Source organism: Heloderma suspectum, chromosome 1, assembly GCF_057233095.1.
Source record: "Heloderma suspectum isolate Gila_16-S chromosome 1, 16-S_ref, whole genome shotgun sequence".
Classification (NCBI taxonomy): Eukaryota; Metazoa; Chordata; class Lepidosauria; order Squamata; family Helodermatidae; genus Heloderma; species Heloderma suspectum.
Genome location: NC_139458.1, coordinates 165,188,568 through 165,209,024, shown reverse-complemented (window position 1 = coordinate 165,209,024; position 20,457 = coordinate 165,188,568). Strand labels below are relative to the sequence as shown.

The following is a 20,457-nucleotide window of genomic DNA, read 5'->3' as shown; positions in this document are numbered from 1 at the left end:
TTCAGGCCGGGGGGGGAGGCTTCCCTCCTCGCCCGGCCGAAATTCAGGCCGGGGGGGAGGCTTCCTGCCTCGCCCGGCCGAAATTCAGGCCGGGGAGGAGGCGCCTCGCCCAGCTGCGAAATAAAAAGTTAAAAAAAAAAACGCCCCCGTGATAGGCTACGTGACGATTAATGTAGCCTATCATGGCTAGATCTGCAAAGTCAGCCATGATAGGCTACGTAAATCGTCACGTAGCCTATCACGGGTGACTTTAAAAAAAAAAAAAAGCGCGTATGCAAATGGCGGCCCCCATAGCGTTGCCCTTATTTTCGCTGTAGTCTACGTAATCTTTACGTAGACTACAGCGACCAAATAAGGAACGTGAATGGCGGCTCCCTATGGGGGCCGCCATTAGCCGTACGCGCTTTTTTTTTTTTAAAGTCACCCGTGATAGGCTACGTGACGATTTACGTAGCCTATCACGGCTGACTTTGCACATCTAGCCATGATAGGCTACGTTAATCGTCACGTAGCCTATCACGGGGGCGTTTTGTTTTTTTTAACTTTTATTGGAATGGCGGCGGCGGCAGCCGGTCGAAAGACCGGCTGCCGCCCCCGCCCCTGACGAAGACCCGATGAACCGCCTCTGGGACCCGCTGCCGGGAGGGACATTCGGGAAAGGTAAGTCCCGTCCCGGGGGGGGCGCGGGGGTGGGGGGGCACGGAGAATTTCTCCCCGAAACTTGTTCGGGGGGCCGAACACGTTGGCGCTCGGCCCCCCGAAGTTTCAGTGAGAAATTCTCCGCCATCCCTAAGGGAGGGAGAGAGAGAGAGAAAGAAACAGATAATGAAAACAATGGCTGTGTGAATAGGGGTGAAAGATGGAAAGTAAGAGTACTTCGCTACTCATTTATCCCCACCCTGAAACAACAAAACTGAACCTAAAAAACTGAACTCATGAAAATTTGGCTTTGCACTAATATTAACAAATATTTTCTGTCTCATGTGCTTATACCTTAAAAAAGGCTGGTTTTTTTAGTTTTAATAAATATTTATTGTATGATTGCTATTGGTGTGTCATTGGGATGCTATCACAACATGAATATATTGGAGAGCGAGGAACATGGCTCTCTGCTAGTTTGGGGTATGACTGATAGCATTACTTTGGTAGTTCCCTACATGTGAAAGATGGCTGTGATCATATAGTACAAGTGCAAGATGTTTGGCAGTTCTGAGTGGAAAGTGGAGATGTTGCTGCACTTTAATTCCTAAGGAAAGCAGTCCTATATGGCCCCAAGACAGTGTCTGGGGGGCCACAGGATGGCTCTGACCTCAGAGCCAGTAAACCACACTCCCCAACCTGCTTGGAAGCCATCACAGAGAGAACTGTGCCGGCTACCTCTCCACATTCAGAAAATGGAATGCAGAGACAGAGAAAAAGGGGTGGTCCAAGGGGCAGGAAGGGGAGGAGACCAGGGAAGCTACCTTACTCAGCTGTCTATGTTCACCCCAGCCTCTTTCCCTCCTGCTGCTCCAAACTGCTGCAGCTAGATGGGCAAAGTTGCCAGTCTAGCAAAAATGCAGGGCAGCCAGAGCATGGAGGCAAGGATCACCTCCGTGCTCCGGCTGCCTTGCATTAGGATACTTGCCAGCTTCCAACTTTGGAGGCTGCTGTCTATTGTTGCAGAAATAATCACAGATTTGTTTCAGAGTACAATAGGGATGTACGAAAGTCACTTACTGGTGACGAAATTTGATTCGCGGTGGGGGGGAGGTGGTCCGTCCCTCCCCCTGAAATTCTGGCTGGGGGGGAGGCGCCCCGTCCCTCCCCCCTGAAATTCTGGCCGGGGGGGACGTGCCCTGTCCCTCCCGCTGCGAATCCTGTCCTGCCGGGACTGCAAATGGCGGCGGCTGTAGCCACCACCGTTTGTGTCCCTGCAGTCAGCCGTGATAGGCTACGTAAATGTTTACGTAGCCTATCATGGCTGAGTGAAAAAAAAACAATGTGCGTACGTTAATGGCGGCGCCCATGGGTGCCACCATTTGCGTTCCTTATTTTGTGTTCCTTATTTTGCGTTCCTTATTTTGGCACGTCTACGCTATTTGCGTTCCCCTTATTTTCGCCGTAGTCTACGTAAATGTTTACGTAGACTAGACGTGCCAAAATAAGGAATGCAAATGGCGGCGCCCATGGGCGCCGCCATTTCCGTACGCGCAGGGTTTTTTTTTCTTCACTCAGCCGTGATAGGCTACGAAAACATTTACATAGCCTACCACGGTATTTTTTAAAAAATCTAGCCGTGACAGGCTATGTAAATCTTTACGTAGCCTATCACTTTTTTTTTTTAACGTGGGAATGGCAGCGATGGCAGTTGGTCACAAGACCGGCCGCCGCCGCCGCCAAACCGCCGCCAAGGAGATTCGCCCAAGGTAAGTCCCATCCTGGGGGGGGGGGGGCGACCGTTTCGCCACCAATTTCTGGGAGCTGAATGCGCTGGCATTCGTCCTCCCTGAGATTCGTGGCAAAATTCTCTGACATCCCTAGAGTACAATTCCTTCAGAGACTTTTACTGGCAAAAGAAAAGAACACAACTCAACAGCTGTTGAGGAGGAAACAAATGCAACCACAATAGTCAGGGTTGTGGTACAAAAAACTCCTCCCCTTCAGTTCTCAAACAGCGTATTATATAGTCTTGCAACTAACATGTGAATACTGATTAACTGATCAACTGACTAATTGAATCATCAGCAAATAATAAGAAGGAGTCAGCAAGTCATGGCAAGGGTCAAACAACAATGATAGAATATTACTTATCAGCACCTGACAGTTCTTTCCTATTTCTCTGTCACGCAACTATCAAGTTGCTAACTGTGATTTGTACTTCCTCCCTCTAAAAATATTTTTAGCATTCAGCATTTCTTTTTGTAAGCATATTCCTCACCCTTTACCATTTTCCTTTGTAAGCTGTTAATTGCTAGCTGGCAATGTGGCCTAGTAGCTTTTAAAGCCTGAATTAAAATGCTGAAGCTTGAATTATTATTATTATTAAATTTATTAATCGCCCATCTGGCTGGTCACCCAGCCACTCTGGGCGATATAAAGCATATAATAAAACAGTTTAAAACAATAAAATTCTACAATAAAAATGTTTTCTAAAATACCCTAACCCACCCCAAATGCCTGCCTGAACAACCACATTTTTAATGCACAGCAGAAGCTCATTAAAGAGGGGGCATGGTGGAGTTTCCTAGGGAGGGAGTTCCACAGAGTGGGGGCCACCACAGAAAAGGCCCTCTCCCTCGTCCTCACCAGTCCGGCTGTCCTGGCTGATGGGGCAGAGAGAAGGCCATCCGAGGCTGATCTTGTTAAGCGGCCTGTCTGGTGTTGCTGGAGGCACTCCTTAAGATAGGCTGGGCCGGAACCATATAGGGTTTTAAAGGTCAAAACCAACACCTTGAATTTGGCCCAGAAAACAACTGGTAACCAGTACAAGTCCTTCAGCACTGGAGTGAAGTGATCTCGCTGGCGGCTGCCTTTAATCAGGCGAGCCGCCGCGTATTGTACCAGCTGCAGCTTCCGAACAGTCTTCAAGAGTAAGCCGACGTAGAGTGCATTACAGTAGTCTAAATGAGAGGAGACCAAGGCATGATGGGAGCAGATGGTCGCGAAGGTAGGGGTGGAGCCGCCGTATCAGATGGAGTTGATACAGCGCTGTCCGGCTCACAGCTTACACCTGAGCCTCCATGGACAGCTGGGAGTCTGAAACGATCCCCAGGCTGAGGACCTGGTCTTTCAAGGGTAGCCGTACCCCATTCAACACCAGGTCAACATCCCCTCGTTTAGCCTCCTCTTGTCTCCCACCAAAAGTACCTCGGTCTTGTCAGGGTTCAGCTTCAGCTTATTCCTCCCCATCCAGCCACTCACCGTCTCCAGACATTTGGACAGGGATTCTACGGCCAACCTTGGTGAAGATCTGAATGAGAGTTAGAGCTGCATGTCATCCCCATATTGATGACATCGCACCCCAAACCTCCTGATGATAGCCCCCAGTGGCTTCACATAGATGTTAAATAGCATCGGAGAGAGGATGGAACCCTGTGGCACCCCACAAGTGAGTGGCCACGGGTCCGAAACCTCCTCTCCCAGTGCTACCATCTGGTACGTGCCGGAGAGGAAGGACCAGAACCACCATAATACGGTGTCTCCAATGCCCACCCCTCCAGGCGGGCCAGGAGGATACCGTGGTCAACGGTATCAAAAGCCGCTGAGAGGTTGAGGGGAACAAGGAAGGAGCATTCACCCCTATCCAGAGCCCTCCTCATATCATCCACCAAGGCAACCAAGGCCATTTCTGTCCCATGCCCAAGCCTGAAGCCCGAATGAAATGAGTCTAGATAATCAGTTTCTTCCAAGTGTGCTTTCAACTGCATTGCCACCACCTGCTCAATCACCTTGCCCAAAAATGGCAGATTTGAGACTGGGCGAAAGTTGTTCAGAACTTGAGGATCCAAGGAGGGCTTCTTTAAGAGCGGTCTTATCACTGCCACCTTGAGGGCTGATGGCATCACTCCCTCCTCAAGGGAGGCATTCACCACCGCCCTGATCCCCTCACCCAGTCTCTCTCTGCAGCCCATAATGAGCCAAGATGGGCACGGATCAAGTAAGCAGGTGGTTGGCCTTACAGATGAAAGCACCTTGTCCACTTGATCAGGAGGAAGAAGCTGGAAGCGATCCCACAAAACCGGTTTGCCACAGGCTGCCTCTTGTTCGCTAACTGTATTCACAGCGTGCAGAGTATAGGGATGTCAGAGAATTCTGCCACAGGTCTCGGTGAGGCTGAATGCCAGTGCATTCGGCCCCCCGAACTCTGTGGCAGAACGGCCTGCCACCCCCCCGCCTCCCGCGGATCCCCCCCAGGACAAACTCACCTGGGGCGGATCTTCCGGGTGGCGGCAGCTTTGGCGGCGGTGGCGGCCGGTCTTCCGACCGGCTGCTGCTGCTGCCATTTCCAGGCTTGCCTTGTGTAAAAAAAAAAGAAAAGAAAGACGTGATAGGCTACGTATTTACGTAGCCTATCATGGCTAGGTAAAAAAAAAAAAAAGACGTGATAGGTTACGTAAAGATTTAGGTAGCCTATCACAGCTGGGTGGGTAAAAAAACAAACAAAACCGCGTATGCAAATGGCGGCTACGGCCGCCACCATTTGCATTCCTTCTTTTTACTGTCTTAATGTACGTAAATATTTACGTAGACTATGACGGCGAAAAAAAAGGGGAACGCAAATAGCGTAGCGGGCGTTATTTGCGTCCCCTTTTGATTCACCATTTTAGCCTACGTAAAGATTTACATAGGCTAAAACGGTGAATCAAAAAGGCACGCAAATAGTGCCCGCTACGCTATTTGCGTTCCCCTTTATTTTCGCCGTCATAGTCTACGTAAATATTTACGTAGATTAAGACGGCCAAAAAGAAGGAATGCAAATGGCGGCGGCCATAGCTGCCACCATTTGCATACGCGGTTGTTTTTTTGTTTTTTGTTTTTACCCAGAGCCCTCTGCAGCTGGAAATCTGGCTGCAGACGGCTCTGGCCTGGCCGGGCCTGGCCGGCTGCTCCGCGGACCTGCCTCATAGCACAGCCGACTGTTTGAGGATTCCGGGGGGAGGGACGGAACGCCTACCCCCCACCATCAACATAATCCACAAAAGGTAAATCACTTTCGTACATCCCTAGTGGAGTAACAGTTCTAATCTGATCTAGGGTTGTACGAAAGTCACTTACCTTGAACGAAATTTGATTTGCGGCGGGGGGGAGGCACTCTGTCCCTCCCCCCTGAAATTCTTCGCCGCCGTTTGCATCCCTGCAGTCAGCTGTGATAGGCTGAGTAAAAAACAAAACAAAAAAAGCACAAAAACCCGCCAAAATAAGGAACACAAATGGCGGTGCCCATGGGCGCCACCATTTGCGTACGTGCGGTTTTTTGTTTTGTTTTTTACTCAGCCGTGATAGGCTACGTAAACATTAACGTAGGCTATCATGGTATTTTTTAAAAATCTAGCTGTGATAGGCTACATAAATCTATACGTAGCCTATCACTTTTTTTGGTGTTTTTTTTTACTGGAAATGGTGGCGGTGGCAGCCGGTTGGAAGACCAGCCACCGTAGCCACCGCCACCGCACCGCCGCCAGAGCCGCCGATGCCAGGAGGATTCACCCAAGGTAAGTCCCGTCCTGGGGGGGGGCGGGGGGGCAGACCGTTTCGCCACCAATTGCGCTGACATTCAGCCTCCCCGAGATTTGTGGCGAAATTCTCTGACATCCCTAATCTTATCATTTTTTTCTGCAAAGTGCCTTGCCAAGGCCTCACAGGAGGCCTTAGAATGCTCCAGTGGTTCAGGAGCCACAGGACCAACCAGGCTCCGGACCACCTGGAAAAGCCTCCTGGGACAGCACTCTGCAGCCGCGATAGAGGCAGCATAATTAAGGATGGATGAAAGTCCCTTACCTGGTCCCGCAGCTGTTTTCGTGTGGGGGGGAGGTGCTGCGGTTCTCCCCCCGAAATTCGTGTTGGGTGGGGAGGCACCCCATCCCTCCCCGCAGAAATTCTGGCCGGGGGGGAGCGCCCCGTCTCCCCGGCCGCGAAATAAAGAAGTAAATTGTAAAAAAAACACAAAAAAACGTGGTAGGCTACGTAACGATTTACGTAGCCTATCACGGCTAGATTTTCAAAGTCAGCCGTGATAGGCTACATAAATCTTTACGTAGCCTATCATGGCTGACTTTGAAAATCTAGCCGTGATAGGCTACGTAAATCGTTACGTAGCCTATCACTTTTTTTTTTTTTTTACTTTACTGGGAAATGGCGGTGGCAGCCGGTTGGAAGACCGGCCGCCGCCGCTGCTGAAATGCCGCCGGGACCCGCTGCCGAGAGGGACATTCGCACGAGGTAAGTCCCATCTCGGGGGGGGTGGAGGGGTGTTGGAGAATTTCCCCACCAATTTCGGGGGGCCGAATGCGTTGGCTCCTTGGGATTCGTGGAGAAATTCTCCGACATCCCTAACTAGGGATGGGGGAGAATTTCTCCCCGAAACTTCAGGGCGCCGAGGGCCAACGCATTCGGTCTTCCGAAGGTTCGGGGAGAAATTCTCCGCCCCCCCGCCCCCCCTGGGATGGGACTTAACTTTCACGAATGTCACTCCCGGCGGCGGAACCCGGCGGCGGTTCGGCAGGTCTTCGTCAGGGGCGGGGGCGGCAGCCGGTCTTTCGACCGGCTGCTGCCGCCATTACAAGAAAAGTAAAAAAAAAACAAAAACACCCTTGTGATAGGCTACGTAACAATTAACGTAGCCTATCACGGCTAGATTTGCAAAGTCAGCCGTGATAGGCTACGTAAATCGTTACGTAGCCTATCACGGGTGACTTTGAAGAGAAAAAAAAAGCGCGTACGCCCATGGGCGCCGCCATTTGCGTTCCTTATTTGGGCCCGGGTAGTCTACGTAAAGATTTATGTAGACTACAGCGAAAATAAGGGCTACACTATAAATCATTACGTAGCCTATCACGGGTGGGGTTTTTTTTAACATTCACTTTTTTATTTCGCGGCTGGGGAGATGGGGCGCTTCTCCCCGGACTGAATTTCGGCCGGGTGAGGCGGGGTGCCTCCCCCACCGGCCTGAACTTCGGGGGGAGAACCGAAGCGCCTCCCCACCACTGCGAGGCAAGCTGCGGGACCAGGTATCGTACATCCCTACGTCTCCATAATACATGCCAGGTCTGTACCCTCGTCCAGGATCATGTCATGGATGGGGGAGGTTTTCTGGGTAACAGACCTGGCATTTCAGAACAGCAAATGAAGGCCAGAAGATGGAGTCACACCTCCCCTAGCTATCCTTTGGCTCTGGACAGGCCCGGAGCAGGGGACATATACTACACATCTCTCCCTTGGTCCCCTTACCTGGCACGGTCTGCCCCTAGCGTTCCACCAGCGCCTGCCGCCCAGCCTTGGTATATTCTGGCCCCCAACACTCCCCCCACTGCCTTCATCAGGTGGACACATGCCCCCTCACTGCCGCCTATCAGGCAGGCTACCCACCCCTAAAAACACAACAGAATTTGGGATGTCAGAGAATTCTGCCACAAATCTCGGGGAGGCCGAATGCCAGCACATTTGGCCCCCCGAAATCGGTGGCAGAACAGTCTGCCCCCCTGCTCCCCCCAGGACAGGACTTACCTTGGGCGGATCTTCCTGGCGGCGGCAGCACCGGCAGCGGTTCAGCGGTGGTTCGGCAGCGGCAGCTGGTCTTCCGACCGGCTACCGCCGCCGCCATTTCCAGTTAAGAAAAAACAAAAAACAAAAAAAGTGCTAGGCTACGTAAAGATTTACGTAGCCTATCATGGCTAGATTTTTAAAAAACACCGTGATAGGCTATGTAAATGTTTACGTAGCCTATCACGGCTGATTTAAAAGAAAAAAGAAAAAACGCGTGTACGCAAATGGCGGCGCTCATGGGCGCCGACATTTGCCTTCCTTATTTTGGCACATCTTACTCTATGTAAACGTTTACATAGACTAAGACATAGCGTCTACACTATTTGTGTTCCCCTTATTTTCGCCGTCTTAGTCTACGTAAATGTTTATGTACACTAAGACATGCCAAAATAAGGAACACAAATGGTGGTGCCCATGGGCGGTGCCCATGGGCGCCACCATTTGCATACGTGCGTTTTTTTTCTCTTTTAAATCAGCCGTGATAGGCTACATAAACATTACGTTGCCTATCACAGCCGCCATTTGCGTCCCTGCTAGCCAGCGGCCGGATGCCACTAGCGGAGCCGGCCGGCAGCTCCGCAGAATCCCTGTGCCAGCCAGAATTTTTTTTGGGGGACGGAGCACCTCCCCCCTCGGCCAGAATTTCGGGGGGGGGAGGGATGGAGCGCCTGCCCCCCGGCCAGAATTTTGGGGGGGAGGGACAGAGCGCCTCCCCCCCCACGAATCACCCCGTCGAAAAGGTAAGTGACTTTCATACATCCCTAATTACAGAATCCCCCAGAAATTAAAAAAACAAAAACAAAAAAACAAAAAATTAAAAATCCCCTTAAAAATAATGCCAGGCAGGAGTCCACAGTAGTGATAGTAGTGGTGGTGGTGGCAGCGGTGGTGCAGCAGCAGCAGCAGCAGGCCTGCTCTGCTCTGCTCTGGTGGTCTGCCAGGCAGAAGTCCGCAGGGAAGGCCTGATGTTGGTGGTGGCGGCGGCGGCAGCGGTGGCGGCAGCAGCGGCGGCGGCAGTAGTAGTAGCGGCGGCAGCACCGGCGGCAGCAGCAGCAGGCACGCCTCTTCCCCAATGATGGCAGCTTCTCCTGCAGGCCCTGGCTCTCCCAGGCCACCTCAGCCAGCCAGCTTATGTAGCCCCTCCAGGAAGGGGAAGGTGGAAGCAGCACAGCTGGTTCGGTACCTGGGGGCCTGGTCCTTCAAGGATTGGCGGTCTGCCAGGTAGAAGTCCGCAGGGAAGGCCTGGTGTTGGTGGCGGTGGCAGCAGGCCTGGCAGCAGCAGGTATGCCTCTTCCCCGGTGGTGGCAGCTTCTCCTGCAGGCCCTGGCTCTCCCGTCATTTGCCCCCCCCGCCCCTTTCCTTTTCTTCTTCTTCTACACTATCAACATATGATTGTGCCCTAAATTGGCATACCAACCATGGAAACTTGTAACATTCATCTTAAAAAAAATATTTAGGGTGCAATCTTATCCAGAAGCCTGTCAGTCTCTGAACTCAGAAGCTGATGGGTATCCTATGGAGAGAGGAAAGAGCAGAGAGGTAATCTTCGCCTCTGCACTTTTCCTGTTCTGCCTTTTTGCTAGGTGGTTTTTTTTGCCCATCTAGCTTGGACTCACTTTTGCGACCACTTTTACATGTTTTTCTCTGTGCTGGCTGCAAGGGGGGAGGGGGTGGGAAGCTTGGACTCCCGGGTCTAAGGTCAGAGCACTGCCTCTGAACTTGGATCTAGGAATCTGACTTATCCTATGCCGCCCCGATGCTGTCTAGGGGCTATAGGATTGCTCTCCCACTCACCTTTAAAAACATTAAGTTCTTCTCAGACCTAAGTAGTTCTTCTCTGGCACAGAGTTTAAGCCAGAGAAGAGTTTTCCTTCCATCTCAGCTCTTCTTCCACCCTCCTTTGTACCCACCAACCTACCTATTATTACTTAGCTGCTGCTCCAGCAGTGACTGTGCTGGGAGAGTGGAGCTCTCTCTCTCTCTCTCAATTCATATATATATATATATATATATATATATACACACACACACACACACACACACACTTTTTAATTTTAATTAATGTAAAATTAATGTATACAAAACCCAATCCTAATATACTTTTACACCCCCAAACCAATATTTTTCTTCCACTTTTGCAGGACACCATTTTTTTCTTCCTGAGATTTCAGCTTTCTGACATTTCTGGTGCACATTATTTTACAAAATGACCCACTAACACTTCAATCCCAAACACATTTACTGGGTGGGGGGAAATCCCATTGATACCAATACAACTTACTTCCAAATAAGCTATTTGTGATGACCGTAACCTTAGATTATATTTCTGCAAACATCACGCCTCAGGTGCTTTCTACTTATATTAGATGGAGTGAGACAGGTGGTTGAGAATCAGGCTGCAAAGCAGAGGAAACTGCCAAAGGGAGTCGCACACATCTCTTTCTCTCTTATGAAGTGATGGGAAAAAAATCTCTAACAAACAAAGTCAAGGTGATGTACAGCAGCCATTCCAAAAGGTGAGGCTAACCTGGGAAACCTTTAACATTTGCTTTTTCCATTTTCCATAATACACATGAGATTGCCCGCCGTTTTCTCATAAAAGGAAGCCTCGTCTTAAAGATCACTCACCCACATCATAGGCAAGCCTCCAGATATGTATTAACCACTTACATACTGCAACAGAGATAAGGAAATAATAATAAACAGCTGCTTCACAAAATCTTATTTGAGTCCCAGCCCAGTCCTAAGTATGTGACAAATGAAATCATATTGTCCTGGCTTTTGAGCAACAGTAGAAGTATCATAGGCAGATATGCTGTTGTCAATATATTTCCAACTGAGGGTCTCCAGGTAAATGGTAAAATGCAAACAGTAATTGGGAAGAAGAAAAAGAGAAAGGGGGAGGGAGAGGGAGAGGGAGAGAAATGCTACAATCACACAACATGATAAGTAAAAAATGCTGGCATGATAAACTGGGATATACATGAGCGGTGTGCTGTGTGTGCACCAAATGCAGCCCCTTTCCTGCCCCTTCGCTTCTCCTTAGCATGAGTGGCAAAACAAGCCAGAATTCAACACTTCAGCATAGTTTCCCATTATATCTGAATTAGGAACTGTGGTTAAGTTCTTCCAAACAAATCAGGATATTAGAAGCCAGCTTTAAACCAGGATTTAAAGTTGGCTAAGGACCAAACAAAAGGTTCTTATAATCATGCCAAGTAAAGCTATACATGGTGAAAACAACAACACAAAAACAAATGCAAAAACTTCAGTATAAGTGCACACAGCCCCAATTTGGATTAGGACCATGGTGTTCCAGTAAGGGGGGAGGATTATATCTTCCCTCCCACCCATTTTTGTTGCGAAATTCCATGCTCCCCAGGGAGGTTAAAAAAAGAAGTCTCCATTGGTGTCAATGGAAGCTGGGGTGTTTTTTTGTTTGTTTGTTTTAACCCCCCTCCCCCTGCCATGGGTGTATGTGGAATTTTGGTTGGAAATGGGGGGGAACGTTTACCCCCCCCCCCAGAGCGACATAGTCCTGAACCAAATTGAGGATGCACACACTTACACTAGAGTAAAACACCCTACCACACATAGCTTCACTATGTGCGATACAAGGAAGTTTAGTTTGGCGCTTATACATCCTGGCTTGATCGCTCTGGGAGGTAGTGTTACAGTTGCTCCAATCCTTTGTAGAGAGACAGACATAGAAGGTGGCACTGCTGGGACTTCTGCTGCACTTCATGGCCTTTGGGGTGCCGTAGCTTTCTATCTTGTTCCCTATGGTTGTTAACATCTACATTAAACCACTGGGAAAAGTCATCTGGAGGTATCGGCTGCAGTGTCATCAGTATGCAGCTGGCATGCAGTTCTACCTAGGGATGGACGAAAGTCACTTACCTGATCCCGAAGCTTGCTTCGCGGTGGGGGGGAGGCGCTCCGTCCCTCCCCCATAAATTCTGGGCGGGGGGAGGCACCCCATCCCTCCCTGCCAAAATTCTGGGTGGGGGGGAGGTGCCCCATCCCTCCCCACTGAAATTCTGGCCAGGGGGGAGCGCCCTGTCTCTCCGGCCGCGAAACCCCTTCTCCTGCTGGGACGCAAATGGCGGCAGCTGTAGCCACTGCCGTTTCCGTCCCTGGCCTGCAGTCAGCCGTGATAGGCTACGTAAATGTTTACGTAGCCTATCACGGCTGACTTTGAAAAAAAAAAAAGCATGTACGCAAATGGCGACGCCCACGGGCGCCGCCATTTGTGTTCCTTATTTTGGCACGGGTAGTCTACGTAAATATTTACATAGTCTACGGCAAAAATAAGGGCAACGCTATTTGCGTTGCCCTTATTTTCACCGTAGTCTACGTAAATATTTACGTAGACTACCCGTGCCAAAATAAGGAACGCAAATGGCGGTGCCCATGGGCGCCGCCATTTGCATACGCGCTTTTTTTCCCTCAAAGTCAGCCGTGATAGGCTACGTAAACATTTATGTAGCCTATCATGGTGTTTTTTGAAAATCTAGCCATGATAGGCTACATAAATCTTTACGTAGTTAGGGATGGCGGAGAATTTCTCCCCGAATCTTCAGGGGGCTGAGCGCCAACGCATTCGGCCCCCCGAAATCGGCGGTGAAATTCTCCACCACCCCCGCCCCCCCGGGACGGGACTTACCTTTGGCGAATGTCCCTCCTGGCGGTGTATCCCGGCGGCGGTTTGTTTCCCGCCGCTGCTGCCATTGCAAAAAAAAAACCTAAAGTAAAAAAAAAAAAAAAACACCCGTGCATAGGCTACGTAATGATTTATGTAGCCTATCACGGCTAGATTTCCAAAGTCAGCCGTGATAGGCTACGTAAATCATCACGTAGCCTATCACGGGTGACTTTGAAAAAAAAAAGCGCGTACGCAAATGGCGGCGGCCCATGGGTGCCGCCATCTGCATTCCTTATTTTGGCACGTCTAGTCTATGTAAAGATTTACGTAGACTAGACGTGCCAAAATAAGGAACGCAAATGGTGGCGCCCATGGGCCGTCGCCATTTGAGTACGCGCTTTTTTTCCCCCCAAAGTCACCTGTGATACGCTACGTGACGATTTACGTAGCCTATCATGGCTGACTTTGGAAATCTAGCTGTGATAGGCTACGCAAATCGTCACGTAGCCTATCACGGGGTCTTTTTTTTTGTTTTAATTTTTGTTTTGCGGCCAGGGAGACAGGGCGCTTCTTCCCGGCCTGAATTTCGGCTGGGCGAGGTGGGAAGCCTCCCCCCCGGCCTGAATTTCAGCCGGGCGAGGCGGGAAGCCTCCCCCCCTTTGCCTGAACTTCGGGGGGAAAAGCGAAGCACCTCACCCCCACCGCGAAGCCAAGCTGCGAAAAGGCAAGTGACTTTCGTACATCCCTACGTAGCCTATCACGTTTGTTGTTGTTCTTGTTGTTGTTTTACTTGGAAATGGTGGCAGCGGCAGCTGGTCGGAAGACCGGCCACTGCCGCCCCCGCTGCACCGCTGCCGAATGACCGCCGGGAGCCGCCACCAGGGACATTCGTTCAAGGTAAGTCCCATCCCGGGGGTGGCGGACCGTTTCTCCACCAATTTCGGGGGGGCCGAATGCATTGCCATTCAGCCTCCCAGAAATTCCCAGAATTCTTTTCTGAAAGAAAATTTCTTTACATAGACTACAGCGACTAAATAAGGAACGCGAATGGCGGCTCCCTATGGGGACCGCCATTAGCGTACGCGCTTTTTTTTTCTTTTTTTTTAAAGTCACCCGTGATAGGCTACGTGACGATTAACGTAGCCTATCATGGCTGACTTTGCAGATCTAGCCGTGATAGGCTACGTTAATCGTCACGTAGCCTATCACGGGGGCATTTTTTTTTCCCAAAAAACTTTAGAGTTCGCGGCCGGGTGAGGCGGGAAGCCTCCTCCCCGGCCTGAATTTCACCCAGGGCGAGGCGGGAAGCCTCCCCCCCGGCCTGAATTTTGGCTGGGGCGAGGCGGGAAGCCTCCCCCCCGGCCTGAACTTCGCGGGGGGAGCAGCGAAGCGCCTCCCCCCCACCGCGAACAAGCTTCAACGACAGGTAAGTGACTTTCGTCCACCCCTAGTCAGGACTGTCAGCTATAATTCAAGGGGCTTGACAAAAGTGGGGCACTAACCATTCAGGAAGTACAGCCAGTGGCATACACACACACCCATCGTTGGTGGCTCGTAAGTAATGGAACGAATGGCTGACAAGCAGCTGCATGGCCAGGTGTGGCTTGTTTCCGGGTATCCCATGACCAATCAAGCAGATAGAAGGCCTGGAGGTGGTTCTGAGTGTTACATTGGTATTTGGTAGCTGTTCACTGGAACCCCCAACATGAGGTCCAAAGAGGTGTCCATGTGAGTGATAGGGATGGGGGAGAATTTCTCCCTGAAACTTTGGGTGGCCGAGTGCCAACGCATTCGGTCCTCCGAAGGTTCGGGGAGAAATTCTCCGCCACCCCCGCGCCATCCCTGCCCCCCCCGGGATGGGACTTACCTTTTACGAATGTCGCTCCCGGCGGCAGGTCCCGGCGGCGGTTCGGCAGGTCTTCGTCAGGGGCGGGGGCGGCAGCCGGTCTTTTGACCGGCTGCCGCCACCGCCATTACAAGAAAAGTAAAAAAAAAAATGCCCCTGTGATAGGCTACGTAACGATTAACGTAGCCTATCACGGCTAGATTTGCATAGTCAGCCGTGATAGGCTACATTAATCGTCACGTAGCCTATCACGGGTGACTTTAAAAAAAAAAAAAAAAGCACGTACGCTAATGGCAGCCCCCATAGGGAGCCGCCATTCGCGTTCCTTATTTCGTCCCTGTAGTCTACGTAAAGATTTACGTAGACTATGGCGAAAATAAGGGCAACGCAAATAGCAAGAAAGCAGGTATTAAGCCAAATTGTATATAATACTGTGTATATGAAGAGAAATGCATAGGAAAATGCATACATGTTTTTCTTCAACCCTCTAAAAAGAAAAAAATCTCAAAATGATGTGGAAACGGGATAAAATGAACTTAAGATAGTAAAAATGAGAAACCAGAATTGATAGATTCATCCATCTCTTCCCCTAATGTGCTTTGAGCATGTGTGGGGGTTTGTTGGACTCCCCCTCCAAAAAAAATACAGTTGGGTCCAAGAACGATAAGCAGAAAGGCCATTAAGTGCTATTCCACTAATGCTTTGTGACAGCTTGCTAAAGAGGTGCACGGTGCTGTAAGAAGTAAGTTCTATTGCACCTCTCAGCCTTCTGTTTTTGAGGTTACACAAGCTCATGTGCAAGTTGAACAACTTTTTTGAAATTTCATTTCATTTCTGTCATGCAAAACTCCAGCGCTGAGTGCAAAAAAAAGTGCTTCTAAACAAAGATACTTGCAGAAGAGCATCTTTGGATCTAGCCCATACCTTGCCTATTTTTTTTTCTTTAAAAACTGGTTGCAAGTAAGATTCATCTATGTGAAACAGAATAACACCAGATACACGTGTTAAAAAACGAGAACAACCTTAGTCTTTGACTGAAATCCATTAGCATTCTCTCACTATCATTCCCCCTGTCCTATCTTAACCCTCTGGAAAATACAAGAACATGTTCCTTTAATGAATAATACCACAAAAACATGCAACCATACAATGCAGAGAACAACACAATTTCCCTCACTTGCATGTCAAGTGTGCCTAATTATACCTGGGCCAGAGTATCAGATAGAGATCCTTGTGCTATAGAGAATAAAATAACCTTTCAACAAGGAACGAGAAGGTGGAGAAACTGAAGATGAGGAACAGAGAGAAGTTCTGAAGCATAGGTTGGTGCTCCCATTTGTTTGACAAGTGTCGGGCAATAAAAGCAAGCTGATGGTGAAGCTGAATGAGGCTTGCTCTCTGATGCAGCGCTTTGTACAAAATATCACATTTTAAAGGAGTGGATATAAAATAATGAGAGACCTTGTTCTAAATGTACCTTCCCCTATAAATTATAGGGGAAAAGCAGCACACACACACACACCCCAGGTTATTTTGAGAAAATTGCTTGCACTAAGAGAAATAATGGATTATCTACCATTTCTCTCTCCTTAAAGTAAAAAAAAAAAAAAGATGTAAGAGTTGTGTTGCTAGATCAGACTGATTACTGATTATTTATCTATCTCAGTCTCCTCCCTTTGAGAAATTAAAAGGTGGGGGGGGAGGATGGAATTAGCCTTAACCAAAACAAAACCCCAAACACAACAAAAGTTGAGGTTAAGGAAACAATTCACAAATTAATACCTAATATAAATGGGGAAAAATTATGCATTGAAAGTTGTCTGGCAATGGTCCACAGGAAGTATTAAAGCAGTAATGAACTTAATAATATACCAATATAATATACACATACAAAAAATCTAAGCACTGAATGCTTTTCAACTCTTAAGCATCTTCCTCGGTGGTTAGAATGTGCATCTGTGTGCTTATACAAAGCCGCTCCAGCCAAATTTGAAAACGTTGGCTTGGATCCAGATTTAGGCATGTACAACTGCGCTGGTAGAAATAGACTTCACTGCCTTCCTCCCCATAACAGCCCCTGTGACCTGCAAAAATATGACACAGAGGGTTGGGGACACTGCTGAATGGGATGGGATGTGGTGTGGGGGGAAGAGGGGATCCCTGAAAGTCAGCCAGAGGCATTTTTCACAAGAAGAGATTTATTCACAGAAAGTTCCTTCACCCAGTTTGGATCCCTCCTTCCCACTCAGCCTTGCAGACCACAATCTATTCCATTTAGCAGGATATCCTGACTCTCGGTGTAGCATTTTCAGAAGGCTGGAGGGGCTGCCCTGGGGAGAAAAGGTCAGGGAAATCCACTATTTCCATCCCAGTTGCACATGCCTAAATCTAGATCCAATCCACATGTACAGAGGTACAGTTAAGACACATGCTTTGCAGCATTTGCAGTGCCTGAAAAAGATACAGGAGGAAAAAATCTTTTAACTCAAAATTGCTAAAGGAGTTAAAAGGACAGGCACCAAATGAAAAATATGAATAACAAACTTATCGCACTAGAATAAATATAATGCCTACGTTTGATTATAAGTTACGATTCAAAGAGGACCAGACTCCTACATCTCTTGGTACTAGACTTTTGAATAAGTCTTGATTCTCTATCTCTGCTTGATTCTAGTGTCGTACAAGGCAACTAACTTTGCCTTTTATAAGATCACTGCTTGAAAAATTCAAAAAAGGTTAGTCTTGATACACTGCAGGGCAAACACTCCCACCTTACAATTGGTCAAGTGAGTTAGAAAAAAAAAATCACCTGAGAGCATCTCTACACCAGCCTAAAACCCTGCATTTAAAACGGGGCTTTCTGCTTCCTTTTTAAATGCAAGATCACAACTGATTCCCTTTACACATGCTTTCTTTCCCCCCTCCCCTTTCCCCCTTCTTCTCCCCGTAGCTGAGTCTTCCATATCTTTCATTGCTTGCTGCTTTTCCTCTTTTAACGGCGGGAACTCAAGCAGAACACAATGGGGTAATTTGATAGCTCATTATCTGTGATTTATTTAGGGATGTACAAAAGTGACTTACCTTTTCGCGAATTGTGTTCATGGGGGGGAGGCATTCCGTCCCTCCCCCCGGAATCCTCAATGGGGGGGAGGCGATCTGGTCTCCCCCCGGAATCCTCAATGGCTGGCTGTGCTCCACGGCAGCTCCACGGAGCAGCCGGCCAGGCCCAGGCCAGGGCTGTCCACAGCCGGATTTCTGGCTGCAGAGGGCTCTGGGTAAAAACAAAACAAAAACGCATACGCAAATGGCGGTGGCTACGGCTGTTGCCATTTGCATTCCATATTTTTCTTCGTCTTAGTCTACATAAATATTTACGTAGACTAAGACGAAGAAAAAGAAGGGGAGCGCAAATAGCATACTGGGAGCTATTTGCATTCCCCTTTCTTATCTTCGTCTTAGTCTACGTAAATATTTACGTAGACTAAGACGAAGAAAAATAAGGAATGCAAATGGCGGCGGCCATAGCCGCCGCCAATTGCGTACGCGTTTTGTTGTTTTTTTAACCCAGACGTGATAGGCTACATAAGTCTTTATGTAGCCTATCACATCTATGGGGGGGGGAGAAAAAAACACAGACTGCAAATAGCGGCGGTGGCAGCCGGTCAGAAGACCAGCTGCCGCCGCTGCCACCGAAGCCGCCGCTGGAGCCGCCGCCGTCCGAAACATCTACCCCAGGTAAGTCTCGTCCCAGGGGGGATCCGCGGGGGGGTGGCAGGCCGTTCCGCGATGGATTTCAGGGGGCCGAATGCACTGGCATTTGGCCTCACCGAGATCCTTCATGGAATTCTCTGTTATCCCTAGATTTATTTAAAAAAGGAACAAAGGGCATTTAGTGCAGGAGACACCCTGGAGGTTCATGGCGTCATGCAAAGAGCCCGCAAACGTCCGTGAGTGAGAAATCTCAATTGCAGGATCAAAGCTCTATGTGAAGGAGCCCTGAGTCTCAGCGCTATAGGGATAGCAGGGGAAGGCGAGCCAGTGCCCTCTAGATGTTTTGGACTACAACTCCCATACTCCCTGACCATTGGCTATGCTGGCTGGGGCTGCAAAATATCTGGAGGGCACCAGGCTGCCTACCCCTGATACAAAGTAATTCTTGCTGACTATGAGTGTAAATGTATTTTCTAAAGTTGTTCTAGTCCTTTGGTTAGTTTGTATTTATTTATATTTTCTGGATTGAGTGATATTAGTAAATTCTGAGTACACAACATAGTTCTCTCCAGAGGGTCAGGGGGGTCTCCTCCTGTTAGGAACGGGGCTCCAGTGCAAGGGAGAAATTGCCCCAAACTGGGCAGATGAATATTGCTTTAGCAAGATTTCAGGCAATCTTGGGTGAGTCCCCCCATCCCCACACACACAATTAGACAGGATTGGGAAGTCCTCCCCCACTGTTAAGGAGGACCTCTTAACCCTTTCTAATTATGCATTTTTAAAAAAAGTTGTGACAATGTTCAAAGATACTTGCTACTAATACTAAAGGTAAAGGTGTCCCCAACCAGTCGTGTCCGACTCTAGGGTGCGGTGCTCATCCCCGTTTCTAAGCCGAAGACCCAGTGCTGTCCGAAGACGCTTCCGTGGTCATGTGGCCATCATGACTGAACACCGAGGCGCATGGAACGCTGTTACCTTTCCCGCCGAGGTGGGACCTATTTATCTACTTGCAATTTCTTGCTTTCGAACTGCTAGGTTGGCAGAAGCTGGGACTGAAGACGGGAGCTCACTCCGTCATGCAGCACTCGGGTCTCGAACTGCTGACCTGCTGACCTTCCAGTCTGCAGTTCAGCATCTTAACCACTAAGCCACCGCGGTCCCTACTAATACTACCTAGTAGAAAACTGACAAATGATGAGGCATGGCTTGGAATTCATTTTGCAGACACTCTGATTGTCGACAAGATGTACCTATGTGGGGCAAAGTGACAGGTCATGTGAGGGAAAGGGCATGGCTCAGTGGTAGAGCACCTGCTTTGGATGCAGAAGGTCCCAGGTTCAATTCCTGGCTTCTCCAGGGAGGAACTCCATGACAATGGGAGGAGAAGCAAATGGAGGATTACCCAGATTTTTCCGGGAATCAGCTTTGGTCTGCAATAGGGATGTGTGAACTCAGGCCCGTCCTGGTTCTCTGGAATCCTGCCCAGCCCCTGACCCTGCTCGCCAGACCCCGGACCACACTCAAGCTCCTCCCACGCTTGGCGAGCAGCCCGCGCTCACCCCAGCAGCCTGATCGAGCTCCACGGTTGCCATTTTTTCCAAAAAATAAAATGATTGCAAAAATGCACGTCTTAGTTTGTATGTGCGAAAATGCGCATTTTGAGAATGTGCGTATTCTCATGTGTGAAATGTGCACTTTTGTGAAGGTGCATATTTGTGTGTGTGCAAAAATGTATTTTTTGAAAAAATGTGCATTTTCGTGCGTATGGAAATATGCGCATTTGCAAAATGTGCATTTTTGTATGTGCGCAAATATGCAAATTTTTGAAAACACCATTTTATTTCTCAAAAACTAGCAACCGCAAAGCTCGAAGAGGCCGCTGGGGTGAGTGCAGGCCATTTGCCAAGTGCAGGCAAGGGGCAGGCAGGGGATCTGAAACTTACCTGGGGCTCCGGTGGCGGCGGCTGGTCTTTCGGCTGGCTGCTGCGGCTGCCATTTACATAGCCTATGA

At 49.1% G+C, this 20,457-nt stretch overlaps 1 protein-coding gene and 1 non-coding gene across 2 annotated transcripts in view; both read left to right on the top strand.

The window, feature by feature from the left end:
- LOC146358384 (von Willebrand factor D and EGF domain-containing protein-like) overlaps positions 1-20,457 on the top strand; it is a 431,792-nt gene that overhangs the window by 149,047 nt on the left and 262,288 nt on the right. The window lies entirely within an intron of this gene.
- On the top strand, positions 19,728-19,802 carry TRNAP-UGG (transfer RNA proline (anticodon UGG)). The gene has a single exon. It is a non-coding gene; the product is annotated as a tRNA-Pro (tRNA).